This window comes from Pinus tabuliformis, chromosome 3_1, assembly GCF_031772625.1.
Source record: "Pinus tabuliformis cultivar Carrire ecotype Pingquan chromosome 3_1, CPIR1, whole genome shotgun sequence".
In the NCBI taxonomy this organism is placed as follows: Eukaryota; Viridiplantae; Streptophyta; class Pinopsida; order Pinales; family Pinaceae; genus Pinus; species Pinus tabuliformis.
Window position 1 is genome coordinate 104,377,035 of NC_142301.1, and position 19,191 is coordinate 104,396,225.

The window sequence follows — 19,191 nt, forward strand, 5'->3', positions numbered from 1 at the left end:
AACTTCAGTACCCTAGCCACAACCTTTTTAACCCATTTTCAGTTACCCATAAGGTATGAAACGGGAACATAACTTCTTACCAATTTCAAGCAAATGACGGCCACTCACATATCCGATCATATTCATGAGTGGCGACGTCGTTGTAGAATGGTAAAAACGTATGTTCCTAATCAACTTTTAGCTGAATGGTTTATTAAGTCATTATTACCTTCCATTACAGAAGATGTGGCAAAGGGAGGAGTTATCACTGAAGAGCAAGTTATTGCTCGTGCACAATATTTGGACTTGATTTATACTCAGTTTGGCACGCTCTACAATAAAATCCCTGACGCTCCCAGGCCGGAATTTTCCGTTCCTCCTCCTCCTCCTAAATCGAACAATGACTCTCATGCCGGCGATGTCGTGATTGGTATGACAGACACGAAATCAACAAAGGCTACATCTAAAAAGGCCCGTAAGATTTCTAGTCAAAATTAAAAAGAAGAACTTCTCACCTCGGAAGTAAATGCCATCTCAACTGACAAAGGCAAAGAAACCAAGCAACCAGGAGGCAAGAAGAAAAACAAAGGGAAGAAGAAGAAACAGGAGGAATCATCACCTGAAAAATCTTCTGCAAACCCTTCTAGAGATAAGAAACCAAATCGTCCATGTCTTATATGTGATGAGGATCACTAGACAAGAGAGTGTCCATATAAAGCTGAGCTTAGAAAATTCTTCAAGAATTCGAAAACCTTGGCGGTATTAACTGATCCGTTTCCAAATCCAAGAACAAATCTGGTTGCCAGTGATAATGCTTCCCTGTCCCAAGTGTTGATGTTGTCGGTTTCGAAACGGCAAAATGATGCTTTGATAACGACAAGGAATAAAGATTACGGGAATCCACAGCTTTCGAACAACAAGGATAAAGATCAACCTAGTAGTTCGACAACAGCTTTGACAGAAGTTGCACCGCCCATCATTCCAGAGCTGACAATAAAACCGCCAAAGCGAGTAGTACACAAGTCGACATTTAATCCGCGTGCCAGAGCAACACAACATTATAATATAGTGGAAGATTTGGCCCAATCGCCATCCGCTATGTCGACAATTGAGGTACTGCAAAATTGCCCCTCCCAAAAGCAGGCTTTATTATCAGCAATAGGTGGGATTGACCCAAAGGATTCTAATCTTGTGTCCTTTAATCACAAAGGATATGATCCTCAGTTACCAGCTCAACTAGCTTTCCTCATTCAAGTGAAAGCCCTCAACAAAACTGTTCATCGAACAATTATTGATGAGGGGGCATCTACATGTATTATGTCAATGAGTTGGTGGAAAACTTTAGGATCTCCAACCTTGTTGCGATCTTCGACGACATTAAAATCATTTGATGGACGAACATATACCCCATATGGGATTTTAAGTAACTTGCAAGTTGAACTGGGGGGGAAAATAGTAGAAATAGTTGTTGAAGTAATCGACGGAAACCTTGATTACAACATCCTACTAGGAAGGCCCTAGATATATGCTATGGCTGTGGTTGTGTCGACCTACTTTAGGAATATTGCATTTCCCTTTCAAGGAGGAGTTACAATCGTCGACCAACAAACATTTCTACCCAATAGTTCCCAAGTTACGGGAAGCATTTTGATGATCCATGGAAGCCCCCATTCGCTTCAAAATATCGCAGTAGGCCTCCTAAAAGACCCTATATTAATGGGGACTTTTTCCCTGCCACCACCAATCAATCTGGTGGAAGTGGCAACGGTAGGAACCTGCAATATGATATCTTCTATTCAAAAGATCTCAGAAACCGATATTAGCATGGATCATCTGAAGGTATTACCTCCAAGCCCAATATAAATATTGTAGCAATCAATGTTCCTAGCATGGGAGGCAAACCCTAATCAACGCTCATCAAGCGTTTGGATAGATAGGTCTAAGGAATATGGCACCCCTTCAGATCCTTGGTCGCAAGTGCATTACACCGACGAAGGAATTGTTCAGTCAATGATAATTGACAGGGCGCCATGGGAAGATTACCACCATCGTTCCCATCTTCCGGATTGTCAAGAAGATACTCCTAACGACTGTTACACAGTAATTTGTCACTGTCTCCCTGTCAGTCACCCTACTGTGTCAGGAATTCACAATAATCAAGTTCATGCCTTTTGAACTGGCCAAAAAACCCACTTTTCTAAAGTTTTCCTCATCAGCGCGTCTGTTTCTAAAATACCCACGCTGACTGGCGCTTCATAACAGACTGTGTGCGCTGCCAGCGTGGAAGCACACGACTTTTCCACGCTGATCGAATTTCATGACCAGTGCAGCCTCTGTACGTATTAACCCGCGCTGACAATAGCTTGACCGTTATTGCCTTGTGATGTCAGCGCGCCAGACCAGTTATGCACCCGCGCTGATCCAGTTTGGGTGAATTTGTTCCAACAGCCAGCCTTCCAGATAACTCCAGACTTGGTTGTTGGCCTTGTGAGTATCGCCTCCCTTCTATGGCATGTCTGTTCGACCCTTTGCAACTACTTCCCTTGAAGATAAGCTCATCCTTCCACCATTCAAGGAGACTCCTTCTCCATGAGCAGCTAGTTTGGAATAGCTTGGATTGTGTGGAGCTTATAGTGCTCAGATTGCTGCTACTATAGGTAGTTGGTGTGATAAGTTTGGAAGTGCTTGATAGCTTAGGGAAGGTTGTGTTGTGCTGCTTGTGTAAGAGAGAGAGAGTTTCTTGTCTTGGGAGAATCATTTCCAAAGGTGAATGCTTAAGAGATTTGCTGACTGGCCCCTCTTGAGAAGGATATCGACGTCAGAACACTTGGTTGTACTCTTCTCTGTTATTGATTAATAATAGATGACTACTATTATTGTTCCATTCTCATTTGTCTCTATGATGGTTAATGTGAATTACATCCTTTCTGACTGATGTATAATTGCTTTTATTAGATTTCACGCTTGTGTTTGTTTTCTCTTCGTGTGTGCAGGTATCTATTCGCGGAGATCGCGGAGGATCGTGACCAGCCAGAGCGAAGGAGCGAAGGTGGCATCTCTTCATCAAACAACAGCGCTGGAATCCAAGTAGGTGTTCTTTGCCTATCTTTTAATTGCAATTAGGAACTTGCATAGTAGCATTGACTGATTGTTGCTAGACCCACTCTGGGCTAGTAGGGATCGCCTCTATCCGTAGAGGGGATTTGCCTCTCCAACAATTTGGCGACTCCGCTGGGGAGTTCAGCCTTTTGTCTCTTGTGTCCATTTTTGTGTTTGAGTTTGATTGTTCTCTCTTTTCAAAATTGGGGATTAGTTCTCTGTTTTTAGACTTCCTGGGTCAGTCTGGGAGGTGTATGAATTGTTTAAAGAGTTCTGGCCTTGGTTTGGGAGTTCTTGGCTTGTTTTTGCCTTTTTTTTAACCTCAGCGCGGTTTATATCAAAACAGTTGCGCTGACAGCGCATAGCTGTTTCTTTAAACCTGTTGTCATCGCACTTGTACGTAAAACAGTCGCGGCGGTTTTGAAATCGAACCAGCACGCTTAATCCGTGTCCTTCCACGCTGACAGCGCCAAGTTGCTACGCGTGACCTAGTTTCAGCGCACAGTTACTGAACGCTACCCGCGCTGATCCTGTAAAATTGAATTTGTCTCAGTTTTACCTCCTGAGCCTATTGGTTTGGCTATCTCCAGCTCTTTCTACTTGGTTTGTGACTTGATATTCATTGTTTGAACTGTTGCACACTTGCTTGCAAATCCTTGTCGAATGAATTTCATTTTTGCGTCCCGTGACCTAGTGCCGTTGTCCAGTTTCCACTGGACCAACTTTGTTTTGTTCGCTTGTTCACTTGTTCGCAAAAGTTCGTTGCTACTTGCCTTTGCTACTGCGTAAACCTTCCTTTTCACTTTCTTTGCTTGGTTGTTTAGGTGATTGTCCTCGAACCAGTCCTTCGGTTGTTTCGGCTACTCTTCGCCACCCAGACATAGATTACAATTGCTTGGGTTAAACCAGCTCTTTTCACGCTTGGTGTGTGTTCCATTGAGTGATTTTTATTTTCTTCACTCAGTGTTGCTGTCTCTCAAAATTCATTGTAAGTGCATTGTGCCATTGAAAAGAAAATCGAACTAATAACTTTCACATTAAATAGTTAATCAAAGGGAAGAGCATTTTGTTGATTTGCGTTCTCAAAAGAAAAGTCTCGTTTCTTTGTCATTAGCTGCATTAGATTGTTTGATTGATTGAGTTCGTTTTGTTTGATTGAAATCTCTTAACCTTCTCATAGTTAGAATTCATCGAACGGAATGATGTTCTTTGGCATATAGCTTGCATCTAGGTAATTGTGAGAGATCACACGATAGGGCCTGAAATCGAAACTTAAATTCAAGATCAACCATAAAATGAACTGAATTAACCTAAAAACACATTGGAACTAAACACAAACATCTAGAGGTCTAGGTTAGAGACGTGTTCCAGCGTCTTTAAACATAGTCACTATTGTTTCACATTACGGTTGGGTGATTCCTCCTTCTGTGACTCGATAGTGGTCTAACACGGACTGTGCTCCCACGTACCGTTGCGTATATAGGGAGACCCCACTAGGCTTTTATCCTTGATCCATAGGAAGCCGAGTCTGCCGCCTTGTGAACCGTAACGCACCGAACATAGCATTCGGGAAGATTGACTGCAGTACGGAAAGTCCTTGGCTCTCATACGATTGCTAAGGTGTATAAGCAGTTTTACGAATCGCTTGGTAAACCCTTTACCTAGAGTCTCCAGAGTAGTCACTTTTGATCCTTTTTGGACTCCCTAAAAGAAAAGGTGCATGTGAGCGTCTTGTCACTTCGTGCTCATTAAACATTCGAAGGAGACTGGAGTCATCTTTTCGTCCTTTTCTCGACTCTTGAAACATGAAAAGGTCAAGTTTGGTTCCTGTGTCTTAAAAATTTATTCGGCCATGATAACATCACCTGGTTAGATCTTGTGTGCGTTAGCTTGAGTAGGTTTCGTTTTCGTTTGCTATGGCAACTTTTCCGGGATTCACTAACCCAGGTTCCCCCTCTGATGGGAATCCAGGTCAATTCCCTCCTCTTGGGAATGTTGGTGCTCCGTATATGGCGACGTTGTCCCTACGAGGGTTAACTGTCGGGTTGCTTGTGTGGTTGTTTTCAACCTCTTTGGTCCCTACCGTATCGGCTGTTAGTCCATCAGTCCCTCCACCTGAACAACATCATGTTGATCCTAATGTGGATCTCTCCCCTTCGACGCCTACTTCTACGTCGTCCTCTTGTACTTCGCCTGGTGAAATTCTCGATGTGAGTAACCAGGTGGCTAAGAAGAAGAAGAGGAAGACTAAGAAGAAGAAGTCCCCTAAGGGAGAGCCTACACGTGCCGTCCCCTCCTCACATCCAGCTACCCCCTCTACTACATCTGAGATAGGGCCACCTCCTGCTTCTCCGCGGAAGGTTAAGTTTCCTTGCCGATTATGCAAGGAAGACCATCTGCTTCGTGATTGTCCTGGAATTCCCAGGGTATTAGAAGTCTGGTCTCACGATCCGGCCCGCCCTTCATCGTCCACTAATGATCATGGCGATGCTACCTCATCAGTTGGGAATGGTAAGGAGAAAGGGAAGCTTCAAATCCCCTGTAAACTTTGTGAAGGCAATCATCCCCTTCACCTTTGTCCACTAATGGATGAAGCCTCTGTCGTCCTGGAAAGTTTTACGACTCCTTCAAACCAATTTCCCGCTGGTTATTAGTGTCTTTCTACAGCTGTAGATCTTACCCTTGTTGACAAAGAGATTGCTTCAGATTCCTCTCTTGTCCGGGCCCCTCTTCCCGAACCTGGCTGTCCCCAGCCTGTTCCAGACCCGCCGTTGGTCAGAAAGGGTGTTGATTCGAGTTCACCTCCTCTCAAGAACTCTGTTTCGGAAGAGCAAAATTCTCATGTTCTTCTCGTCTCTTCAAATTCTCCGGAGCCTGATAATGGTGTTCCCACCCCAACCTCTCCAGAGGATTCAGAGTCGGCTCTTCCCGAGCAGGGGGGCAACCATATGATTCCCCCACCAAGTAGTTCGGTCATCTCCTTTGATTGGAGTCATTTGACTGCCCCTCCCCTTCCATCCCATGTGCCTTTTTGGGTCACCGCCTATGTTTCCAATAAGGCGCTGCCTGGCACTGTGTTAGACGAGGGAGCATTGGTTAGTCTCATGCCTGTTACTACTTGGCAAGCTTTGGGTTCCCCATCACTTGTACCTGTCGCACCACATCTCACTGCGTTCGACGGAGGGACAAGTCAGCCATTAGGGATCCTTCCAAAGTTTCCTATTACTTTGGGGGGCAAGACTGTCTATATAGACGTCTCAGTTACCCAAGGTTCTTTAGACTTTAGTCTTCTCCTTGGTCGCGACTATGTGTATGCCATGGGAGCCCTTGTTTCTTCACTTTTCCGTGTGGTTTGTTTTCCACACGATGGAAGGATCGTGATGTTCGATCAATTATCGTTCGTTCGTCCACAAGCCCCTCCGGCGCACTCGTCCTTCCCTCCTGGCTTTCATCCACAAGTTGTGTCTGCCTCACCGCAAATCAACTACGTGGCCACCTACCCCGTGCCTGTACCCAGTGATGACACCATCGTGCATATTGTCCTGGGGGCATTATGTCCTGACTTCCAAGATGTCTTGGAGGCCTCCACTTCCCGTTCATTATGATGAAGTCTGATTGGAGCACAGTTCCTTGTCTTGTGTCAAGCTCGCTAAAAAATGAAACAAGGCGTTCCGAGGATAGTTCTTTTACCTGTTTCAACCTCGTTAAAACAATGAAACATGAGCTCATGCAATTCGAGCGCAATAACCGTTATGTCAACCTTCAACCCATTTTCAATGGACTAAAGCTTGGGGGGCATGTACCTCGAATTGAGACACGATGCTGGGGGCATGCCCGTTTCCTTTTCCATCAAGCATAGTTTGCATGTATATACGTGCCTTTAAGCTTGCATCAAAAATAAAATCCATTTTTCAAAGCATAGTTTGCATACGTGATTGTCATGTGTGTTTTCAAGCTTTCATAAAAATAAAATATATGTGCATGTGTACATTCCACAATGGGTCGTTTGTTATGCAGTAGATACATCAGATCACATGGGTGTCGAACCATCGCATAGCATATAAAACACATTATCATATGTCAAAGATCCATCCAGGATACACACATCTAAATAAATCTTTTTCCAAGCATAGTTTGCATGCGTGTCGTGTGTGCTTTTAAGCTTGCATTTAAAAATTAAAATACATGGGTCATGTGTTTTGCAATTCATACATAAGATTACGTTTGTACTGAACATTTGCATAACATAAACAAAAACATCATCACATGAAACAAGATCCATCCAAAAATCGGTATGTATATATATATATATATATATATATATATATATATATATATATATATATATATATATATATATATATATATATATATATATATATATATATATCGTGTGGCGCACTAAGGCGCTCAAAAATAAGTGTATATGTCAAAAATGGAATCACTGTCCTCAATACATTCGAGACATATGTCTCTCAAAACATCAGTGGAAGTAAACCTAGGCGACTACTGTGCTGGGTTATGCTCTCTGTAGCATACAGCTGCTCGTGCCACTCGCCTCAAAAGGCGGTGCATCCTGGGTGCCACCCCCACTGTGTGGATCTGATGCTCTATAGGGACCTCCTCGACCCCCTGGTAATCCGGCACTCCCTCCAGCAAACCCTCGAGGTTGCGAGTTACAGTCTCCGACGTATCAACTCCTGGAGGAACTAGGGCCAAGGCTCCAGCTCCTTGCCCCTCTCTCCGTGCCGTTGGGGCTAGCCCGATGGGTCTCACGGGTCCCACATCTGCACACCGTGACATTTATTAAGACATGTACATAAAAAATCAAAAAACATAAAAAATATTGAAAAGAGATCAAGTGTCATACCTCCATCGTCCCAATGCTCTCCTGCGGGCAGTGGCATGTCAGGATCATTGCGGAAGTCCATACCAACATATGGCCAGTCCTCCACGATGACAACCTGGCGATCCAGCCACTCTCGGAAATAAACTCCCCAAGATACTGGGCGGCCTCCACCTCCACGTGGCATGACGCGGGCCCATCGACTGGCCCTCGTCTCCCGAGGACCTCTAGGTGGATCCACGGCCATGGTCTATAGCTGTAGAGCCGGCACCCGCTCCAGCATGAGCGGAAGAAGAAGCGACCCGTACGCAAACTGCTTCATCTCTCCGCGACGGCAGTTGTTCAGTTTCCTCTTCATGCTGGTAGTTACAGCTGTCGCCCAGTTGAAAATAGTGGGCTGTAGGCACTCCAAAGCTAGTAGTAGTTGGTTCTTCGAGGCCTCATGATTGGCCAAAGAACCCGCTGCCCGTGTCACTAGGAAGAGTATAGTGCGAAGAGGCATGTCTCGTACTGTCGGGATACCCACCTTCCCGCTCCGTGTTTTGACGGCTCCTGGGCATACTCGAGCCATCAGCTGGTCCAGAGTCTCACCGCTGGGTCGCTGCCCCTCCAGGATGGGCATCTGACCCCGGCGTGACAATCCAGTCAAAAAGTAGATGTCCGTGGAGTCAAACTCGATATCCTGACCACGGATTGTGAATTTTCCATCTACTGGGTTCCAAGCTCTGATTAGGAACTCCAGTAAGTCAGGTTGCGCCCTCAGGCGCGGAGTCAGGAAGAATTTCAAGAAACCGCATGCCCGCATTGCATTCCGGCATTCGGCAAGTGCATAGGCGGCTATATCCTCATCATCGTGAGATCTCTCTTGCCACACAAAAGACATTTTTCCCTGCAAGACCATGAAAAAACATTAGAGTGCTAATTGTGGAAGTTTGAACGTTCATTTCATTAAAAACCAAATTTTTCCGCGCCAGCGCGACTGTTTTTAAAACAGTCGCGCTGAAAATGGCGCCCCTTTGTTTTTTCCTTGGGTCAGTGCGGAAGCACACATGTTTTCCGCGCTGACCCAAGCGGTGGTACGTGTAAATATATATCGATCAGCGCGGACCCGAGCGGGAAATCCGCGCTGACCGAGAGCGCACCAACGCTCAAAGAATTTGCCCAAATGGCCAAATTCCACCATGGAATTGCTATAAAAAAGGCTCAAAATGAAACGCAAGGAGAGGAGAACCTACCTGGAAGAAGCTGCCGGATGAATGGTGTTTGCACGGGCTGGAAATCACTCCGTCAACCTTGCAGCTCCTCAACGTTCTTCACGATCCAAAATGGTAACAATGGTAAACAATGACTTTTACCCCCCTATTTACGGTAAAAAATTCATAATTGACTATAATTTCTTATCCATATGGGTTTTTGTCATCTTTTCGCCATGGATTTAGCACTAATGTCACTGTATTATGCCTTTATGCATGTTTTAATATGTTTTTACACATGTCGAACAAATTTATGCGGGTGGTGTTCTTGTGCACGTTCAAGTAACCAGCGTAGTCATAGCTGTCTTTCGTATACTTAGTCCCAAAAAATGTCGTCTTTGAGCTCTTTTCCGACATGAATCAAGAAAAGATTGCCGAGCTTCCTTTCGACTCGTTAAAAGGAATGAGAGGCGGTCGTTTTAAGCTCTTTTTCGACCGTTTAACTTAAAAAGATTGCCGGGTGTTTGTCGTTTCACACTCGTTATTGGATCTAAAACGACGTGCTTCTGACCGTTTTTTTACTTTTTCGGGTCAAAGGCACTATTTACGAAAAGTACTCCTCGATCGTAATGGTCGGGCGGTTCTTTCGAGCATTGTTTTATACTTTTTCGGGCTCGAGAGACACAACTTTACGAAAAAGGACCCCCCTGGAGTTTCCTTTTCCGCTGTCTTTTCAGACACTCTAAACAAGAAAAGACGCCGAGTTTTTCCTTTGTCAGGCTCGTTAAACACTTGATGACATCAGGCATCGTCGAAATGACACTCTCCAAGCATATGCTATCCCCGTCAAGCTTGTCATCCAAAAATAACCGGGGTACCTGCCAGAAATGGTGGGGAAAATGGAACTGTAATAATGGTCGTGTCAGCAGTATGTCGCTCTTGAACATGGCACTAGTCTGCATTCGTGTTTGGGTGGGGATTTCTCATCTTGTTTTACACTAGCCTCCATGGGTTTGGGTTATCCTATTTGACCTCTCATCTGCTCACTGCCGTTGTCACCATGACCTCTGCTCCTTTGATGTCAGATACTACCAAATCCGTTGTTGTGCCGCCGATATGTTCACGAGAAGTTGACCTCTACAATAATACAACCTCATCTGCTATCTCACACAAATCATTTTACCTCTGTCTCGTGTCGATGATGTGGGAAACATTATGGCCCACCTTCGATCAAGGTCATTTCCTGTCGACTTCAACTCATTATCCAGGAAGGTGACTTAGAGACTCCCTTTAGGTGCCTTGGAACCTGCATGCCTCAATGGCAGGTTCTTCGTGTTCGACGCGAGGTTTTCATCATTGGCCTCCGATCGGATGATTCTGTGGGTGTTCGACACCAGCTCATTTATTCACACACCGCAGATTGTACCTATAGTACCTTGAGGACCATTGTCATTATTGGTGGTACCTCTCGCGTCTGTTAACAGTTTTCATCATTGACTGGTAATCAGACGATGTTCATGCATGCTAGACTTCAGCTCATGCATTCACATGCTTGGACTTGTACTTTGTTCGGGTCGGGACGGAGCGCAAGAACCTGGATCTCTGTCTGTTACGGTCCAGGCTGCGATTTTGAGGATGATCATTACATGACTCATTGATGGATGGTTGCACCCATACCTGAGTCTTCATGGATGGCTGCCACCATACCTTATCATTATTCTGGTCTCTTTAGCTGGGTGGCTGTGTCCATTCCACAGACCTTTCGCACGTCTTTCGGATGGCTGCGCCCATGCCTAGACTGCATGTACTTGATTATCAGAGATATTCGGTCCTTCCTGGTGGTGTTCCAGTTCGGCAAGTTTTGTAAAGCATTTCACCCCTCCCACTCTCTCGGTCTTCATGCTTTAGGGGGCATCTGTTACACAGTAATTTGTCACTATCTCCCTGCCAGTCACCCTACTGTGTCAGGAATTCATAATAATCAAGTTCATGCCTTCTGAACTGGCCAAAAAACCCACTTTTCTAAAGTTTTCCTCATCAGCGCGTCTGTTTCTAAAATACCCGCACTGACTGGCGCTTCATAACAGACTGCGTGCGCTGCCAGCGCGGAAGCACACGACTTTTCCGCGCTGATCGAATTTCATGACCAATGCAGCCTCTGTACGTATTAACCCGCGCTGACAATAGCTTGACCGTTATTACCTTGCGACGTCAGCGCTCCAGACCAGTTATGCACCCGCGCTGATCCAGTTTGGGCGAATTTGTTCCAACAGCCAGCCTTCCAGATAACTCCAGACTTGGTTGTTGGCCTTGTGAGTATCGCCTCCCTTCTATGGCATGTCTGTTCGACCCTTTGCAACTACTTCCCTTGAAGAAAAGCTCATCCTTCCACCATTCAAGGAGACTCCTTCTCCTATATAAACCTCTACCATTACCATGAGCAGCTAGTTTGGAATAGCTTGGATTGTGTGGAGCTTATAGTGCTCAGATTGCTGCTACTATAGGTAGTAGGTGTGATAAGTTTGGAAGTGCTTGATAGCTTAGGGAAGGTTGTGTTGTGCTGCTTGTGTAAGAGAGAGAGAGTTTCTTGTCTTGGGAGAATCATTTCCAAAGGTGAATGCTTAAGAGATTTGCTGACTGGCCCCTCTTGAGAAGGATATCGACGTCAGAACACTTGGTTGTACTCTTCTCTGTTATTGATTAATAATAGATGACTACTATTATTGTTCCATTCTCATTTGTCTCTACAATGGTTAATGTGAATTACATCCTTTCTGACTGATGTATAATTGCTTTTATTAGATTTCACGCTTGTGTTTGTTTTCTCTTCATGTGTGCATGTATCTATTCGCGGAGATCGCAGAGGATCGTGACCAGCCAGAGCGAAGGAGCGAAGGTGGCATCTCTTCATCAAACAACAGTGCTGGAATCCAAGTAGGTGTTTTTTGCCTATCTTTTAGTTGCAATTAGGAACTTGCATAGTAGCATTGACTGATTGTTGCTAGACCCACTCTGGGCTAGTAGGGATTGCCTCTATCCGTAGAGGGGATTTGCCTCTCCAACAACGACCTTCATCATCCTTTAGTTTTTCATTCCCTATCAAATACTGTAAACACGGTGGATTCTGAGCAAAACTTGTACAATATTGAAGAGACTATCGCCATAAATATCTCGACCAAAACAGATGTTGTAGAGAATATTTATGTTGGCAAATGTTGTTCTCCTTCAAAACTGGAAATATATAACACTCTTTTTCGCGAATTCAGAGATGTCTTTGCTTGGTCATATGATGAAATGCCAGGCATTGACTCAAGTATAGTTGAACATGAAATAAAGATGTATTCAGATGTCAAACCAGTATGACAACAGCTAAGGTAGGTGAACCCCAAGAAAGTCGCTGCCATCAAGGCAGAAGTTGAAAAACTTCTCCATGCTGGTTTTATTTACCCGGTTCCTCTAACCGATTGGGTATCGAACATTGTTCCTGTAATGAAAAAACAAGGAATGATTAGAGTGTGCGTCGATTATAGGGATGTAAATCTAGCTTGTCCAAAAGACAACTACCCTACACCCTTTATTAACCAGATAATTGATGAATGCACCGAATGTGAAATCTTTTCATTTATGGATGGATTCTCTAGGTATAATCAAATAAATATCCGCCCACAGGACCAGTCAAAGACTGCATTTATTTGTCCGTGGGGCACATTTGCATATCGCAAATTACCCTTTGGTTTAAATAATGCAGGGGAAAAATTTCAGAGGGCAATGAATTATGCCTTCCATGACATAAAAGACATCGTTTAACCATATCTTAACGACCTTTTGGCGCATTCGCGAAATCAGACCGATCATCCGCAACATTTGAGAGCGATATTTCTATGTTGCCGACACTACAAGATACGACTCAATCAACACAAATGTGTGTTCTATGTTAGTTCTGGTCGTTTGCTTGGCTTTGTAGTCTTGAAGGACGGGATCCGTCTTGACCCATGTAAGGTTCAGGCAATCATAAATTTTTCTCCACCTTCAAATTTGCTGGAGATTCAAAAACTCCAAGGGAAAGCAAACTTTCTGAGGAGGTTCATTCCAAATTATGCTAAACTTGCTAAAGGTTATACGCGTCTATTGAAAAAATAAGTACCCTTTGTCTGGGATCAGGTTGCTCAAGCTTCCTTTGATGCTTTAAAAGAATCCTTAATGAAAGCATCATTAATGTACGCTCCTGATTATCAAAAATACTTTAACCTTTATCTGGCTACAGCGGATACGACCATCACAATGGTTTTCGTTCAAGAAGACAATGGAATTGAACATCCCATATATTAATTGAGTAGAAACTTAAATGATACAGAAAGCAAGTATTCCTATGTTGAAAAGCTGGCTCTTGCAGCTGTTCAAGCGATACAGAGATTTCGACACTATGTCCTCTTTCGAAAAACTACCATTTTGTCAGATTGCAACCCCATGACTTATATATTGTCGCGACAGTTGCTGGGGGAAAATATTCAAAATGGATAGCAATTATTCAAGAGTTTGATTTGGAATTTGTAAAATCCAAATCGAAGAAATCCCTGATTTTCGCGGAATTACTATGCGATCTCCCATCATCGTCCAACGATGAAACATCCAAAGAAACCATCGTGGATGAGTCTTTGTTTATGATATCTTCAAGCAATCCGTGGTATGAAGATATAATCATCTATCTCCAAACCCAAAAATATAGGTCTAATACCTCTCGCTCGGAACAAAAACGTATTCAATACCAATCAAAAGACTACATGATCGTCGGTGATACACTTTACCATCGTGCTGCCGATACAGTTCTGAGGAGGTGCCTCACCCATGAGGAGACCGAAAAAGTCCTGAATGATTGCCATTTAGGTGCGTGTGGGGGGCATCAATTTGGTTATGCTACGGCACAAAATTTTTTACAAGCGGAATACTTCTGGCCAACAATGTTCAAATATTGCATAACCACAGTCAGAAGTTGCCATGCATGTCAAATTTTCGATAGCAAAACCAGAAGACCACCCACACCCTTGCAACCAATAGTTGCAGTTCGGCCATTCGCAAAATGGGGCATTGATTTCATGACATGTAACCCCACCTTGACCGGGGGGCATGTGTATATCATAGTCGCGGTAGACTATTTTACCAAATGGGCCGAGGCGATGCCTACATTAAACAACACCAGCGAAACAGCTGCCCTTTTCTTTTTCAATCATGTAGTCACCAGATTCAGCGTTCCACAGGCCATAGTCATAGATCATGGATCACATTTTCACAATCACATGATGGTCGAATTGGCTGCCAAATTGGGGTTGTCCCACGACAGCTCTACTCCATATTACCCGCAGGCCAATGGACAAGTTGAAGCAATCAACAAAGTCCTGAAGCGGATGCTGCAAAGGATGATTGGAGTCCACAAAAGGAGTTGGCACCTGATCATGTACTCAGCCTTGTGGGCATACCGAACGTTGGTAAGGAATGCAACTGGGTTTACACCCTTTCAACTGGTGTATGCCCTAGAAGCGATCTTACAAGTTCAGTGTGAAATCTCGTCCCTCAAACTCGCAGTCGACCTTCTCCCCGGAACTTCAGAAGAGGAGGCTCATTTCTTGGAACTAATCCAATTGGATGAAACCCGTCGTGATGCCACTTTGGCTAATGAAGCCCATAAGAAACGAGTCAAGGCGCAGTTCGACAAGAATGTCAAACCCCGTGTCTTCTCAGAAGGTGACTTGGTCCTACTTTACGACCAGGAATCCGATAAATTGGGAGCAGGTAAATTCAAGTCTTTATGGATGGGCCCCTATATTGTTAAACATGTATTAGAAAAAGGGGCCTACGAGTTAGTGGATTATGATGGGATTCCACTGGCGCAACCCTGTAATAGGTTGTACCTTAAGCGTTACTACGCATGATTCAGTGTGGTAACCCCCATGCTTTTGTTACATTTTTGTTTTCACTAAGGGTAATTGTGTTGGTCAAGTAATCCACTTTTTACATTTGTTGCAGATGTCGAACCTATTGGAATCATTTGTTGGATATGCCGACGGACCAAGTCGTAGTTCACGGAACCTATCTTCTGTGGCCTGGGCCATTTTTAATCCGAGCGACGAGTTAGTAAGTTTCAGAGGGGTATGTATTGGTCGGTCAACAAATAACATCGCTGAATATAGTGCGTTGATAGAACTCCTCTTTGATGCCATCACAAATGGCATACGCTAACTTGTTTTCAGGCTAGACTCACAACTCGTCATACTACAACTCACCGGTATCTACTCCATCCGAAATCCAGCTATCTATCGCATGTTCCTAAGGGTCAAGATTTTGGAAAGGCAATTTGATTTTATTCAATATCAGCATATTTCCATAAACTTAAACACATTAACAGATTCATTGGCAAATTATGTGTTAGATAGTTGCAACATTTATAAAAAGAAGCATTTCATAAGTATTTGCATCAGGATCATGTAACTTAGCCGAAATAAAGCTCCGAAAATCAAAAATATATATATAATTGTTTATGGTTTACACATAATGTTCTGTAACCAAGACAAAAATTGTTCAGATGACCCAAAACTCAAAACGCTAGGGGGCACCCTAGTCTAATGATGCTGGTGATAACAAGTCACTGCTTGTGCAATCATGCGTAAAAGCCTAGTCCATCGACTCGGCACGCCGGTAGTATGTCGCTGCAACCTCAGAGGTAGCTCGTCAGTCCTCACATCCGGAATACCAAGAGTGAGGCCTTCGACCTGATCCTGCAATGATGAAAGAGTCTCGGCCACATCAAGGTCACGAAGGATAGCCCTTCCCACAGCCTCTCCTACTGGAGTGGCAGTTGGCACTCTCAGGCATACTACTGGCCGAACTAGTCCAACATCTGCATGAGCACATGAGTTTTGATTAGTCCTGATAGAAGAAAGCACAAGAACATTATAAAAAGAAATGATAAATAGAGATATGGTCAGAGAATTTACCGATGACACCCACCTGCTCACCAACCGGCAGTACCAAATCTGGGTCACCCCTGAAATCCATACCAACATATGGATACTCAGAAAAAACCATCTCCTGACGATTGAACCACTCAAAGAAGGTATCAGAAAAGGAAACCTAGGACTGATCAGCATGTCTGGCCATAAGGTCGACCCATCTCTGCATCCGTGGCTCAGTCGGTGGAGGTAAACCAAGTGAAACATACTGCGACTGCATCAGCGGGATCTTTTCCAAGGAAAAAGCGGTCAAAATAGAACCATTTCCAAAGTTCTTCAATCTTCCATTTTTCACCTTGGTCAGTTGTTCTTTCATCACAAAGAGTACTGCATCACACCATTTGAACACCTTTGGTTCAAAGCATTCCAAAGCATACTGCATATAAGACCTGTTGGCCACGTGAAGAGCCGCACTACCAGCCAGTCTAGAAAAAGTGAACAGAATGGTCCTCAAGGACCTGACAGTGACATCTCGGATATTGATCTTGCCATCCTTACTCGGCTAAGATCCCTCTCTGCAATACCGACAAATATAATCTCTCATAGATTCACCCCCACGAGCCGAACCTGATAATGAGATAGGGGCACCACGCCTCGACAAGCCGGTCAAGAAATAGATGTCCACGATAGTCAAGTGGATGGACTTGCCCCTAATTTGAAACACCTGGTTGGTACGATCCCATGCATCGAGAAAATATTGCAACAAGTTGATTTGTTGCCTCATGCTAGAGATGCAGAAAAACTTGAACAGGCCACAGTTCCGCAATGCATTTACTGTAACCGGATCATGTAAAGCAAGCATTTGATCCCAATTGTTTATGACCCCACCACCTAATCCCATAAACCATCTTAAAGCAGTCCCTTTTAATGTAGAGGGAAATAATTTCAATTTCTGGGGATCGGTGGTGTAATCATATCCCCTGCACAACACATCAAATGCGAATAAAAATGCATCTGGATCTTCTGATGTGAGACCGTGAAATGTAGGGATATGTTGAAAAGGGATTGCTTTCATGGGCGCATTTGCTGCAGAATCCACTATAGGGTATTGTAATGTAGAGTTTTGAGTGTTTAGCTGATTCTGAGCCATAGGATCGAATATATTCCAGTAACCTTCTAGGATATCTAGGAGGGTATTCCTAGGTTGAGAGGGAATGGCTTTGACAGGGATAGTTTTAATAGCACTCCCTTTATCTGGGATAATGAGAATACCTAATGTCTAAGGAGATTGGGTTCCTTCAACAATGATTTTTGCAGTTCTTCCCTTATTTGGGCTTTTTAATGGCTGATTTGTTCCAATAGGAGATCTTGGTTCCTCGGTTTCCCCTATTTATCCTTCTCCTTCACAAAGGTTGTTGAAATTTCCTTCCTGCAATAGTTCTGGATAGAATTTTCAATTTCTTGAAAGTCCTGCTCTTCAGTTTGACTATGCACCTCAGCAAAGGCTACAGAGGGTGATCCTGTGGCCTGAAGGGAACTAGTAGGCTGTTTAGAAATGATTTTCCTGGGGCCTACTGATGGCTGAGATTCTATTTTCTTATAGATTTCGTCTACGAAGGTCGTTCGGCCAAGGGTCACTGGCCCCTTAGCTTTTTCAGGTTTGGGTGGAGGTTTGATATTCTTTTCTGGTTTTTTTTGCTTAGTCATGCACTCAAATGAACTACAAAATTCTATTCAAACAAAGCAACAACAAATCTGTTAGGAAAGCAGACAGTGGAGCAGGGCTTTTACATTCTCTGTACGCAGGTTCTTACCTTCCGTTTTTAAGATCCAACTCTTCCCTAGCAGGTTCGTACACTACTCTGAAAAAAAGACAAATGGCTACACTCTTTCCCCGACAACGGTGCCAAAATGTAGAGCTATAAAAAGGGTCTCTTTCACCTCTAATTACCTCACATTAATATGTCAATCCGGGAGCGTTTTGTTATTTCAAAGAGTGTCTCAGTCTGAGGCTATCATTTGTCAGAGTAATGCTAGTAGTACAGCGTTTAAAAATACAAGAGTAAACAGATGCTTGTCTATAACTAAGTTACTTCAAAAGAATAAATCGCACACTCAGAAAACTAGGCAACTTATCAGTCAAGGGTTCGGCAGCGATAACCCATCCCTTTGGAAACTGATGGAAAGGAAATTAGAGAACAGGCCACGGGTCTGGGAGCTAGACAGCAAATGCCGAGGCTCACTACAGCCGTAGATCGTCTCTCACACCAAAACAACAAATGCGAGTAAATGGAACGACAGATAGAAAAATGGAACAGCAAATAAGAAATCGAACAACAAATCTGGAATGGAACAGCAATTCTGAAATGGAATAACAATTCTTAAAAGGAACAGCAGTTAAACAACTAAGTCTCGCGAGCAGTAATCAAACTTAATCTACTAACTCAAATGCACTCATCGTAATCAAACAACAATCTTTCACTCTTAAGGCAGATCAAGCAGCACACACTAATGGAACAACACTAATTACTGATAAGTTATGGAACAGCGCTTGGAAATCATATACGCACACAACACGCTTGAATAGTAATCTAATCTAGCATCAATCTTAATTAAAAGGAATACGACTGCATTTCAAAATAGAACAACATTACTTCTGAATCCAACAATTGTAAAGAACACAACTTTCAAATGAATTCTGTAACATGAATGTACAACACAAAAGCTCTGTAACAAAATAGTAACAATATTCGGTCAAGACTAATAACATTCAATCAACCCTGAAAGGAACAGTAATATAATGCAGAGTCAATACAACAGTTCTGTCTGTAAAAATATTAATGAATTAATCTTAAAAGAGCATGTGATGTAAACTTATAAATCATATCAGATTACCAAATAACGGCGATAAGCAAATCACGCAGAAATCAAATTGTAGTAATACAGAAGCAAGTGTCCTCCGGGGTCGGGCCCTTAGCCTCCAAGGGTACACCGCTTTAGGTTAATCCAGATGCAGAGATAAAATAATCACCAAGTTTGTATTAATGCATGAAACAAAAGTACAATGAACCAGTTCTTATCGAGACTCGATGATCAAAGTTTTGATCTTAACAGAAATTACATAAAAGCA